Source organism: Micropterus salmoides, unplaced genomic scaffold (genome assembly GCF_014851395.1).
Source record: "Micropterus salmoides isolate LMB-PRFRI ecotype aquatic unplaced genomic scaffold, ASM1485139v1 Ms_hic_scaffold_844, whole genome shotgun sequence".
NCBI lineage: Eukaryota > Metazoa > Chordata > Actinopteri > Centrarchiformes > Centrarchidae > Micropterus > Micropterus salmoides.
Genome location: NW_024044620.1, coordinates 1 through 12,256, shown reverse-complemented (window position 1 = coordinate 12,256; position 12,256 = coordinate 1). Strand labels below are relative to the sequence as shown.

The following is a 12,256-nucleotide window of genomic DNA, read 5'->3' as shown; positions in this document are numbered from 1 at the left end:
TCTTTTTGCAACCAGAAGAGTCGCCCCCTGCTGGCCGTTCAATAGAGTGCAGGTTTAATGGAGTTCCGCGTCGGCTTCGCATCTCAGACCGGAAGCTTCTCTCTTGGTTTCATCACTACGTTCAGTACGCAGGAAGAAGAAGTAGTAGTAGTAGTAGTAGTAGTAGTAGTCAACTGGTTTATTAGAAGGAAGAAGACAAGTGAAGTTTGGACAAATCGAGGACCACACGCACAAGAGCCGACAGTTTGTGTGTTAATGAAGGGAAACAGCTTCTCAGTGAAAGTGTTTGAGAAGGTGTACAGGTTTGTTTTGGTATCCGGATCAGAGAATGTCACTTTTCTTCCGTTGCAGTCCAGAAACACTCTGATCCTCTGCAGCGGCTTCTTTACAGAAAGAACTTTATTTGTAACAGATGGAAAGTATGCTCTGTATTTACCGTCGCAGAACCATATCTCCCAGTATCCAGTGTGAGTTTCTCCCTTCCTTGGTACAGACTCTGCTATCACACCAACTGCCCAGTTTGCATTTGTGTAAGTAACCTCCACGTCCCAGATGTGAGTCCCCGAGTTAAAGCCCTCAGATCCCACCACTGTGGTGTAGTCTTCAAACCTCTCTGGGTTTTTTGGAAGAGTTTGCTCTGTAACTCCATTTATCACAGTGGCCAGATCTTCTGACAGACTAAGGTGTGGTTCTGCAGTGTTGGGGTCCAGGATCACAGGAAAATATGTAACCATCTCCTCCATCTTGCTCCAGATGTTGAAGGTCAGGTTGCCCAGGTGTTTGGCCACGTCGATCAGAGCTCCTGGGCCCAGCTGTGGATCATCCTGCAGGAGGTGCTGCTGGACTCTTTCCACTGCAGCCTTGTAGTTCTGCAGGAATGAGACATTTCCAGTTTCCAGCTCCTCCTCTGTGGCTCCGAGTGTGTCACTAATATCTGATATCTCTCTGTTCAGATCATCCATCTTCTGCTTCATCATTCGACTCTTCTGCTCCTCTTCCTCCCTCAGAGCAGTGATCCTGGCCTCCTCTTCCTCTTGTAGAAAATAGTGAAGCTTCTCAAACTGCTCTTTAATCAGCTTCTCTGTGTGATGAGCCTGGACTTTAATTTCTCTTGCTGTATATTTCCAGTTAACTGTAACTTGATTAAAGAGATACAGTTTCTCTTCTAAGGGCTTCAGGCAGTTCCTGAGCCTCCTCCTGTAATCCAGTGCAGCTTCATCAATGGGTCTGAATCTGTGGTTGTTGTGCGTTATTGAATCTCAACACACCAGACACACCGGCTTCTGATGGTCCAGACAGAAGAGCTTTAACTTCTCTGAGTGCAGACTGCAGAGATCCTCAGACTCTGCAGGAGCTTCATCTTCTAGAGAAAGTTTCTGTTGGAAGGCTTCACACAGGTTCTTTAATGCCAAGTTACACGGTGGGTCACTTTTGAAGATCTTCTTTTACAAACTGGACACTGCTGAATCGGGTTCACATCCCACCAGCTCTGCAGACAGTCTTTACAGAAACTGTGGCTGCACGACAGCACAACAGGATTTTTAAAGATGTCTTGACAGACTGGACAAAAGAAATCCATCTCAGCTTGAGAAACCAGAGCAGCCATTTCTGGGCGATGCTGAAAACACAGACAGATATTGAAACAGGAAATCAGTTTTGGCTTTTAACTTTGAGTCGTCGCTCGTTTAAAGTTCTCCACTCTTGTGAAAGCAGCAGTATTCCCAGTGCTCGTTACTTCCTCTCTCTCTCTCAGTAGAAGTTGTGGTCGTCGGTCTCTGTCCTCGAGAAACAATAAAAACAGACTATGTTTCCTGGTTTATATCTCTATAGTCAGAGGACTGAATAACTGTAACCAGGAGTGTTTTGCCTTTCAAATTATTCCTCTCTGTGTAGGCTACTTTGGTTATGGTGGTGTCACAGTAGCCAAGTGAAGACAGAAGAACAAGAGATCTAGACTCAAACGCAAATTCAGTTTTTATTCTTTAATAACCATGAGAACAACTTACATCACAGGTGAGGCAGGCAGTCCAAACAACTAAATCCAAGAAAGGTTCAAGCAGTAACCCAAGGTTAAAGAAGTCCAAACACATCAATCCAAATGTTGTGGAATTTTAAAATATTAAAATAGAAACTTCCACCAACAAAATGTCATTCTTGAGTGTGTTCATTACAAAGAAATCTCAGCTAAGAGGCAGAGTGTCTGACCACCATTGCAGAAAACAAACGTTTTCTAGGCAGGAGAAGAAACTCTGTACTTTTGCAATTCTCTTTTCTGAGAACAGCTAGACACTTACTCTTGCTGGCTGGGGCAGATTAGCTCCATATCAGCAACAAGCATGCAAAACCAATGTGGGAGGAGCAAACAATCTCACTCGCAGGTAGTTCAGTGCAAGCATAGTGAGCAGAAACAAGAGGAGTGTCACCGTCGGTGGGTGCGTGAAGCAGGAGTGAGCCCAAATGCACGACACTTATCACTGAGTTACAGTTCAGGGGTGTTTAATCCAGGGCAAGACAAAAACAGGCATGAACCAAACTCACAAGTACAGGGGAACTGGTACATCCAAAAATGCAGACCTAGGTGGCACAGTGACTGCTGGAACACACAACTTACAACAGAGCATACAGGCAACACGCGACAATGACCGGAGGGGGAATGAACAGAAACACCAAACATTTAAACACAGGGACTAACGGGCAGGGCGGGAGCAACACAGGTGACCGGGATCAGGGCTAATGAGGCAGGCAGAGAGACAGCAGGGGGGAACAGAGAGACACTCACAGATGCAAAACAGAAGACCATACATTAACTGGAACTCAAAGTATTTATTGGACAAGCAAGCAGAGGAATTACTGGGGGAACAGACACAAGCAAACAGATCACAAATAAACCAACAAGGAACACAGACAGAAGCAAAGATAAAACAAAACTCAGAGCAGACATGGGCAAAACACAGAAGTACACAGACCAGGAGTAAACACTAAAGACATGAACTAAGGTACAGGACTAAGAACTAAAGACACAAACTAGGAACTAAGATACGAGACAAGACAGATATGAAGTAACTTAACGATGCAGGGGAATGAAATAATAAAGGCTACAAAGAGACTAAAGCAGAATGAAGAAAATCAGATTAATTAATGAAACTGGTAAAGAACATAAATGACACCCAACAAACAGACGGAACCCAGACACAGAGAAACCAAAATCAAAACACAGAGAATGCATGGCCAAAATAATATAACCCAGACCAGCTCAGGACAGGATCGTGACAACTTACTGCAGACACTGTTGGTTTAAATCAGAGACACTTTAAATATCCCCTCGTCTGAACTAATCACTCTGTTAAAGACTTCATGATTCTCGGTTATTTAGCAGTCTACGTTGTTAACCAGGTCAGATGTACAGAGATTCCACAGCTTCATTAGTGCCCTATACCAAAAGGAAGTCAGACAGAGTTCATGTAAAGTGCATTTTATAGGCGTTCTGCTGAACAAAGTCCTCTTGGGCGATTAAAGGGATCCACCCTTTATACAGTTTATGGATCCACTGCAAAGTCTAAAGACTTTCACAATGTAAAGTTTTAACAAAATGGATAATCTCTCATGTTTCACAAAGCAGGAAGCTGTTGATTCAACTTTATTATTAAATCTGCCCCAAATTTCACATGCTTGATGGTCTAGATAGAGTCCATATCTACATGCCAATACTGAGTCACAGGCATAGCAACAACAACTGGCAACAGGAAGTCAATATTATGTCATCATTCAAACATAATTTGTATTATATGAAATCTACATTGTGGTCTACACTTTATCTACAGCAACATCCTGCAAGATGAGAGTGTGTCTGCCCCACGTAGTGGGCACAAGAGGTGATGTGAATGTGCTTCCATTCCTTTGAGTTACGTTGGAGAAAGACTTGCACGGCAACTCACCTGCCTCTGGGTGTAAGTTTGATAAACAATCTTTGAATGAGTTCTCCCAAAACATGCCATACATAGTTTTAATGTTTTATGTACATTCAAAACCAGCCAGTCGACTGACTTCCTGCACAAATATGTTGTTTGTTCTAATCACACAAATAAACACACACATATCTGTTAAATTAGATTAAAATAAAGTAGTTAATTAAAACACATCATCATCCTGATAATCCTCATTAACTTTGTTAGCATAATCTTCTACATCTCTAACAGTGCAGTGACTTTGACTGGTGATATCCTCAGTGGCGCTGTATCTTCAGTTTTGATGAAGGGAAACAGCTTCTCAGTGAAAGTGTGTGAGAAGGTGTGCAGGTTTGTTTTGGTATCCGAATCAGAGAATGTAATTTTTTTTCTCTTGCAGTCCAGAGACACTCTGATCCTCTGCAGCGGCTTCTTTACAGAGAGAACTTTATCTCCAACTGCTGGAGAGTATGCTCTGTATTTACCATCGCGGAACCATATATTCCAGTATCCAGTCTGTATTACTGCTTTCCTTGGTACAGACTCTGCTATCACACCAACTGCCCAATCTACATTATCTGTAACCTCCACATCCCAGCTGTGAGTCCCCAAGTTAAAGCCCTCAGATCCCAGTATGCATTGTAGTCTTCAAACCTCTCTGGGTTTTTTGGAAGAGTTTGCTCTGTAACTCCATTTATTACAGTGGTCAGATCTTCTGACAGACTAAGGTGTGGTTCTGCAGTGTTGGGGTCCAGGATCACAGGAAAATATGTAACCATCTCCTCCATCTTGCTCCAGATGTTGAAGGTCAGGTTGCCCAGGTGTTTGGCCACGTCGATCAGAGCTCCTGGGCCCAGCTGTGGATCATCCTGCAGGAGGTGCTGCTGGACTCTTTCCACTGCAGCCTTGTAGTTCTGCAGGAATGAGACATTTCCAGTTTCCAGCTCCTCCTCTGTGGCTCCGAGTGTGTCACTAATATCTGCTATCTTCTGTTCAGATCATCCATCTTCTGCTTCATCATTCGACTCTTCTGCTCCTCTTCCTCCCTCAGAGCAGTGATCCTGGCCTCCTCTTCTTCATGTAGAAAATAGTGAAGCTTCTCAAACTGCTCTTTAATCAGCCTCTCTGTGTGATGAGCCTGGACCTTAATTTCTCTTGCTGTATTTTCCCAGTTTAATGTAACTTGATTAAAGAGATACAGTTTCTCTTCTAAGAGCATCGGGTATTTCTTGAGCCTCCTCCTGTAATCCGGTGCAGCTTCATCAATTGGCTTGAATCTGTGGTTGTTGTGCATTATTGAATCTCGACACACCAGACACACCGGCTTCTGTGGTCCAGACAGAAGAGCTTTAACTTCTCTGAGTGCAGACTGCAGAGATCCTCAGACTCTGCAGGAGCTTCCTCTTCTAGAGAAAGTTTCTGTTGGAAAGCTTCACACAGGTTCTTTAATGCCAAGTTACACGGTGGGTCACTCTTTGACGATCTTCTTTTACAAACTGGACACTGCTGAATCGGGTTCACTTCCCACCAGCTCTGCAGACAGTCTTTACAGAAGCTGTGGCTGCACGACAGCACAACAGGATTTTTAAAGATGTCTTGACAGACTGGACAAAAGAAATCCATCTCAGCTTGAGAAACCAGAGCAGCCATTTCTGGGCGATGCTGAAAACACAGACAGATACTCAAACAGGAAATCAGTTTTGGCTTTTCACTTTGAGTCGTCGCTCTTCAAAAGCTCTCCTCTTCGGTGAAAGTATAATTCCAGTATTCCCAGTATTCCTTACTTCTTGACTCTCAGTGGAAGTTGTGGGCTTTGTATCCTGTTGTCTGTTTCTGTGTGTGTCTCTTTCCTCAGTGAGAAACAATTAAAACAATGTTTCCTGGTTCATATCTTGATGGTCAGAGAGTGGGTGGTTTGTCAAGAAACATTCCTTTCTCATTGCTCATTAGCTTTTAAAGTTTCAGTTGTATTTATTCCTTAAAAGATCACTAAACCATGTCGTCTGACTGTCAGATGGGAGTTGATCAAAATGTTAAAATGTTGATTGGAGTCTCCTTAAGTTATCACCCTGCACTCACACCATTTAAGCTTTACAAGCGTTAGTGGGTGTTTTTCAACATTTTATTTACCCTGGATTTTGCTTCTTATAAAAACTGCCCAACCTTCTGGTGAAGGTTGTTTAAGCAAGGCTGCAGATACTGCTGAGGTTTTTTTTGAGGGGGGGAAATCCCCCTTTATTTATTTTAAAGATGATTCTCTTAAAAAAATGTTCATCATCTTGTAGATCAATTCATTGGAAATAATGTTGAGTTTTTTCTTTGTCAATGTCGTGTTTCTATTAAGGAAGTTACAGGTGTTTATTGGGTTAGTGCACTAATGCAGCAATGTAGCTGGACTTTACTGGTATACTAACATTTTGGAAAGCATGATAACCAAATGAATTGTGATTTCTTTGCTAGATGATATTTTCTACTTTCCCAGTGTAGTGTGATGTCTATTGCTTTCATGAACTGCATGCCGGTTTACTTCCAGTCAACTCTACAGTAACGTTACCGTTTCACAGTTAGCTTTGAATAATATTCATCTCTTGTGTTTGCACATAGTGTTTTTAATCATTTTGAAAATCCCTGAGTGACGTAAATAACCATAAGGGACGTTCCACACCTGAACTGATGAGAGGCCTGACGAGTCCCTGCTCAGTCTCTCCCTTTGTTTGCTGCAGCATGTCTGTCTAAATGTGATATTGCCAATCTTCCAGTTGTTTGTGCACCAAATGCTTTATTGACTGTTAAATCATCTGTGTTAGTCAACTACTTCACTTTACTTTAGTCAACTAAGTGGGAATCTTTTAAAAACGATTAACTGTTCAACGGCTGTCATCTCTGGTATAAATTTGCGTGCTATTGCAGAGGCTTTTGAAATAATCCAACTACCACAAAGTCAAGTTTCTACATGGTCTTTCACTGGAGCACTTCGTCATTGGGGAGAGCAGGGAGAGCAGCATGATGAAGAGGGACCAAGGTGTGGAACACATCAGAGGTAAATGCACTATGAGCATCATCAAGCCACTCCCCCTCCCTTGATGAATTACATTTTCATGAGGCTGAGTCTATGAATTGAAGACAGCCTTGCCCAAATTGAGCAAATTTTAAATATGGTCATGCATCTTCTTAATAGACAGGATGCATTAGAGAAGCAGCAAGGCTCACTTACATAGATCTTATCCCCTCAAGTGATTCAGGTGTTGAGTCTGAAGTTGACTGTAATGTTAGCATCCCCAAACAAAGCAAACTCAAATACACGTACACAGTGAGTGTCAATTGGCAATTCACCAACGTGATGATTACATGCCCAACGTGTATTTTCAGTTGACAGTTTTGAATGAGCTCTGATGAACAGAAACAAAGGGCAGTGTTTTGGAGGAATAATACTTTATTAATGAGTAGATAGATTATATATCAACTATTAACTTCATAAATAAATAAATTGAGGTACATTAACATGCGAATATCTCTTGACACTGCAGACACTGTTGGTTTGAATCAGAGACACTTTAAATATCCCCTCGTCTAAACTAATCACTCTTTTAAAGACTTCATGATTCTCAGTTATTTAGCAATTTAATAATAAGATTTCTATTTTAATCAGGCCAGATATACAGGGATTCCTCCGCTTGGTCATTGAGGGTAAAGGTGCAGAATCAAAAAGGCATTTAAGACATAAAGAAATTAGGAATCGCCCAGCTGGGATTCAGTCATGTCCGTTACCAGAAGCACTGGAGAAATTACAAGGTCATGAAAAGAAACCTCGTTCCACATTTGTAGATGCAAATGTTTATTTCCTGCCTTCATCTTCCCATGAAAAATGACCTAAACATGCACACCTTCTCACACACTTTCACTGGGAAGCCTAAATAAACACACTCATATCTGTTAATTTATAGGAATAGAATAGTGGACATAAAATAATTTGTTAAAGAAATAGACTCATCATCATCATCATCATCATCATCATCATCATCATCATCAGAATCCTCATCATCATTACCATCATTAACATAACTAACGTAACTTAACAATGATGTTCACTGGTGATATCCTAAGTGTCACTGTATCCTGAGTGCTAATGTAGGGAAACAGCTTCTCAGTGAAAGTGTGTGAGAAGGTGTGCAGGTTTGTTTTGGTATCCGGATCAGAGAATGATATTTCTCCTCGACAGTCCAGAGACACTCTGATCCTCTGCAGCGGCTTCTTTACAGAGACAGCTTTATCTGTGTCAGATGGAGAAAATGCTCTGTATTCACCATCTTGAGACCATATCTCCCAGTATCCACTCTGTATTTCTCCCTTTCTTGGGACAGACTCTGCTATCACACCAACTGCCCAGTTTCCATTATTTGATACTTCCACATCCCAGATGTGAGTCCCCGAGTTAAAGCCCTCAGATCCCACCACTGTGGTGTAGTATTCAAACCTCTCTGGGTTTTTTGGAAGAGTTTGCTCTGTAACTCCATTTATTACAGTGGTCAGATCTTCTGACAGACTAAGGTGTGGTTCTGCAGTGTTGGGGTCCAGGATCACAGGAAAATATGTAACCATCTCCTCATCTTGCTCCAGATGTTGAAGGTCAGGTTGCCCAGGTGTTTGGCCACGTCGATCAGAGCTCCTGGGCCCAGCTGTGGATCATCCTGCAGGAGGTGCTGCTGGACTCTTTCCACTGCAGCCTTGTAGTTCTGCAGGAATGAGACATTTCCAGTTTCCAGCTCCTCCTCTGTGGCTCCGAGTGTGTCACTAATATCTGCTATCTCTCTGTTCAGATCATCCATCTTCTGCTTCATCATTCGACTCTTCTGCTCCTCTTCCTCCCTCAGAGCAGTGATCCTGGCCTCCTCTTCCTCTTGTAGAAAATAGTGAAGCTTCTCAAACTGCTCTTTAATCAGCTTCTCTGTGTGATGAGCCTGGACCTTAATTTCTCTTGCTGTATTTTCCCAGTTAACTGTAACTTGGTCAAAGTGCTCCAATTTCTCTTCTAAGGGCTTCAGGCAGTTCCTGAGCCAACTCTTGTAATCCAGCACAGCTTCATCGATGGGTCTGAATTTGTGGTTGTTGTGCATTATTGAATCTCGACACACCAGACACACCGGCTTCTGGTGGTCCAGACAGAAGAGCTTTAACTTCTCTGAGTGCAGACTGCAGAGATCCTCAGACTCTGCAGGAGCTTCCTCTTCTAGAGAAAGTTTCTGTTGGAAGGCTTCACACAGGTTCTTTAATGCCAAGTTACAGGTGGGTACTCTTTGAGATCTTCTTTTACAAACTGGACACTGCTGAATCGGGTTCACATCCCACCAGCTCTGCAGACAGTCTTTACAGAACTGTGGCTGCACGACAGCACAACAGGATTTTTAAAGATGTCTTGACAGACTGGACAAAAGAAATCCATCTCAGCTTGAGAAACCAGAGCAGCCATTTCTGGGCGATGCTGAAAACAAAATCAGTTTAGGCTTCTGAGTTTGAGTCGTCACTCTTTTAAAGCTCACCACTTCTTGTAAGTGCGAGAGGTTGGCTTGTCAAGAAGAACTGTACCAACCAGGAGTGGCTTGTTTTGAAAGCATTCCTTTTCCAATTGCTCAGTAGATTTTAAAGTTTCAGTTTCACTCATTCACTAAAAGATCACTAAACCATGTTGTCTGACTGTCAGGTGGGAGAAACTCGGAGTTGATCACAATGTTAAAATGTCTCCTTATGTTATCACCTGTTCTCACAGAATTCAAGTTTTACGAGCATTAGTGGGTGTTAATCAAAAATGAGTTTGCGCTGGATTTTGCCTCCCATACAAATGCCCTACCTTCCAGGTGGAGGTTGTTGTGGCAAGGTTGCAGACACTACTGCGGTTTTGGGGGCAAAAAAATCTTTAGCTGATTAAATTTAAAGCTAATTCTCTTATAAAAGGTGTTGATCAACTTGTTGATCAACAGAGCTCTACAAATTTATTGAGCTTAGAGGTTCATTGCTAAGATTGGAAATGGTAACGTTATGTTTTTCTTTGTCAAACATCAGTTATCTATCACGGAAGTTACATTTGGCAGACGCTTTTATCCAAAGTGACTTACATTTGAGGAACACAATGGCCGAGAAGGAACATAAGCTTGTAGTTTAGGCAGATGGGTGGAGACCCAGTAGTCACTCTGTATGCAAGCATTAGTAACTTGAATTTGATTCGTGAGGCCTCAGGTAGCCAGTGGAGGTCGCTGAGTACTTTTGGGTTGATCAGAAAACAGACGTACTGCTGCGTTCTGAACCATTTGTAGTTGTTTTAATGCACAAGCTGGAAGATCTGTTAGGAGGGCATTGCAATAGTCGAGGCGTGAGATAACCATGGCCTTTACCAGAAGCTTGGGTGGCGTGCCTCTATTTTAAAGGAGACCTATTATACTGCTTTTCCAGTCTGTCACAGTACTTCTGTGACTCCTGTGTGGCAGCTTTGCATGATTCAAAGTTCAAAAAAATAATTGTCTGTCTTAGCCTGGCTCTTCATGTAGGCCTTCAATTCAGCCTCTGTCTGAAACAAGCTGTAGATGCTCCAGTCTCTTTAAGGCTCCCCCTCTCAAAGCCCCCTGTCTTCTCATTGGCCAAGACCTGAAGCATGTTGGGCGGTACAGCTAGACTGAGCGTTGCTGTGCTGTTGCTGTGGGAGCAAATTACCATATATGGAACCCGGCTCCGTCTGGCTCCGTGTGTCCTAGAACGGAGCCGTTGGTAGAAAAAGCATTGTACATAAGTCATAAAATGTGGAAAAGCATAATAGGTCTCTTAAGTGTAGAGATTTCTTCCCTGATGGTGAAACCGATCTCTGAGACCTGGGTGTCAAAAGTCAGGCATATCTCAGTTTTAGTGGTTTAAAGGTCATAAGTTATATAATATAATTATATAACTTTGGTGGGATAATTATTTGAGTTTTAAGTTTTAAACCACATTTAACCAATTTTTGCAAGAGCTATCAGGGTATGTGACCTTCCAGCTCATGGTTTACTAGCGCCGCTGTCATGCAACTTCTAAGTAGAAAGTATGCATCAAACAGGCAGCAAGGCTCAAATCTTATCCCTCAAGTGATTGCGGCGGTGAGTCTAAAGTATACTGTGAAGTTAGTAGCCCAACCCAAACACAGTGACAGCAACTCAAATACGTGTAAACAGTGAGTGTCAACTGCCAATACGCCAACATGGTGATTACAGGCACAACATGTATTTTCAGGCTCTGACAAACAGAAACAAATGGCAGTGTGTTGGAGGAATAATACTTTATTCAGTAGCAGATACTAGATTATATATAACAAATATTAACTTCATACATAAATAGAGATACATAAACATACAAATATGTCATATCTACAAACTTGGCACTGCAGACACTGTTGGTTTGAGTCAGAGACACTTTAAATATCCCCTCGTCTAAACTAATCACTCTTTTTAAAACTTCATGATTCTCAGTTATTTAGCAATTTAAGTTTGTAATTATAATGATGTGATTTCAAGAAATTAGGAAATGCCCAGCTGGGATTCAGTCATGTCAATTACCAGAAACATTGGAAAAATTACAGAGTTATAAAATAATTGTAATTACACATATGTAGATGCAGACATTTATTTCCTTTCTTTACTCATGAATAAAAACTACCTTGTGTTCCCCATGAAGCCAGGTGTGTAATTATTTGTACTTGCAGGTCTAGTTGTTTTTCATGTTTTTTTTTCTCAAGAACGAGAATGTCATGAAAATACATTTTTATGCTGCATTATTGGGTGTCAGTGCATTTCGCCAAACAATATGAGGCTTGGTGACCTTCGTATTGGTACAAAGCTCGTAGGAAAAGGAAATTATGTGTAGATAGTATTAGAATGTAGTTTGCATCTTGGAGGGGTTTAACACAGAAAAGGGAGGCTTGGTTAAGTTCACAATGAATGAGAAGAGCAAGATTTACTGTAGATTGTTAGTGTTGGAATGTGGCCTTGCCCTTGGTGAAATTTATAACATTTAGGTATGAGTTCAGAGGCTGTGTGTACTTTACCTGACTTTACTTCCAGAAGGCAAGTACAAAAAGTTAAATGCAAGAATCTGTGGCATTATTCATGTAAGAGTGCAAATTACTCAGCTAAACAACGATTTAGGGCCGAAACTAACAACTGATTACCGGTTTAATCGACAAATTTTTTCAGCAGTAAAATGGTGGAGTGTGTTTCATGTGGCTATTTATAAGTCCGTTATCAGTTTGTAAAACCACTTACACTAAGGCTACATTCACATTACTAAGTTTTGCA

General features: G+C 41.7%; 3 pseudogenes; all 3 read right to left on the bottom strand.

Moving 5' to 3' along the window:
* On the bottom strand, nucleotides 1–1,821 carry LOC119894686 (annotated as a pseudogene).
* Nucleotides 1,822–1,951: 130 nt separating this feature from the next.
* On the bottom strand, nucleotides 1,952–6,235 carry LOC119894687 (annotated as a pseudogene).
* A 1,527-nt stretch (nucleotides 6,236–7,762) lies between these two features.
* On the bottom strand, nucleotides 7,763–10,045 carry LOC119894688 (annotated as a pseudogene).
* Nucleotides 10,046–12,256: the final 2,211 nt, after the last annotated feature.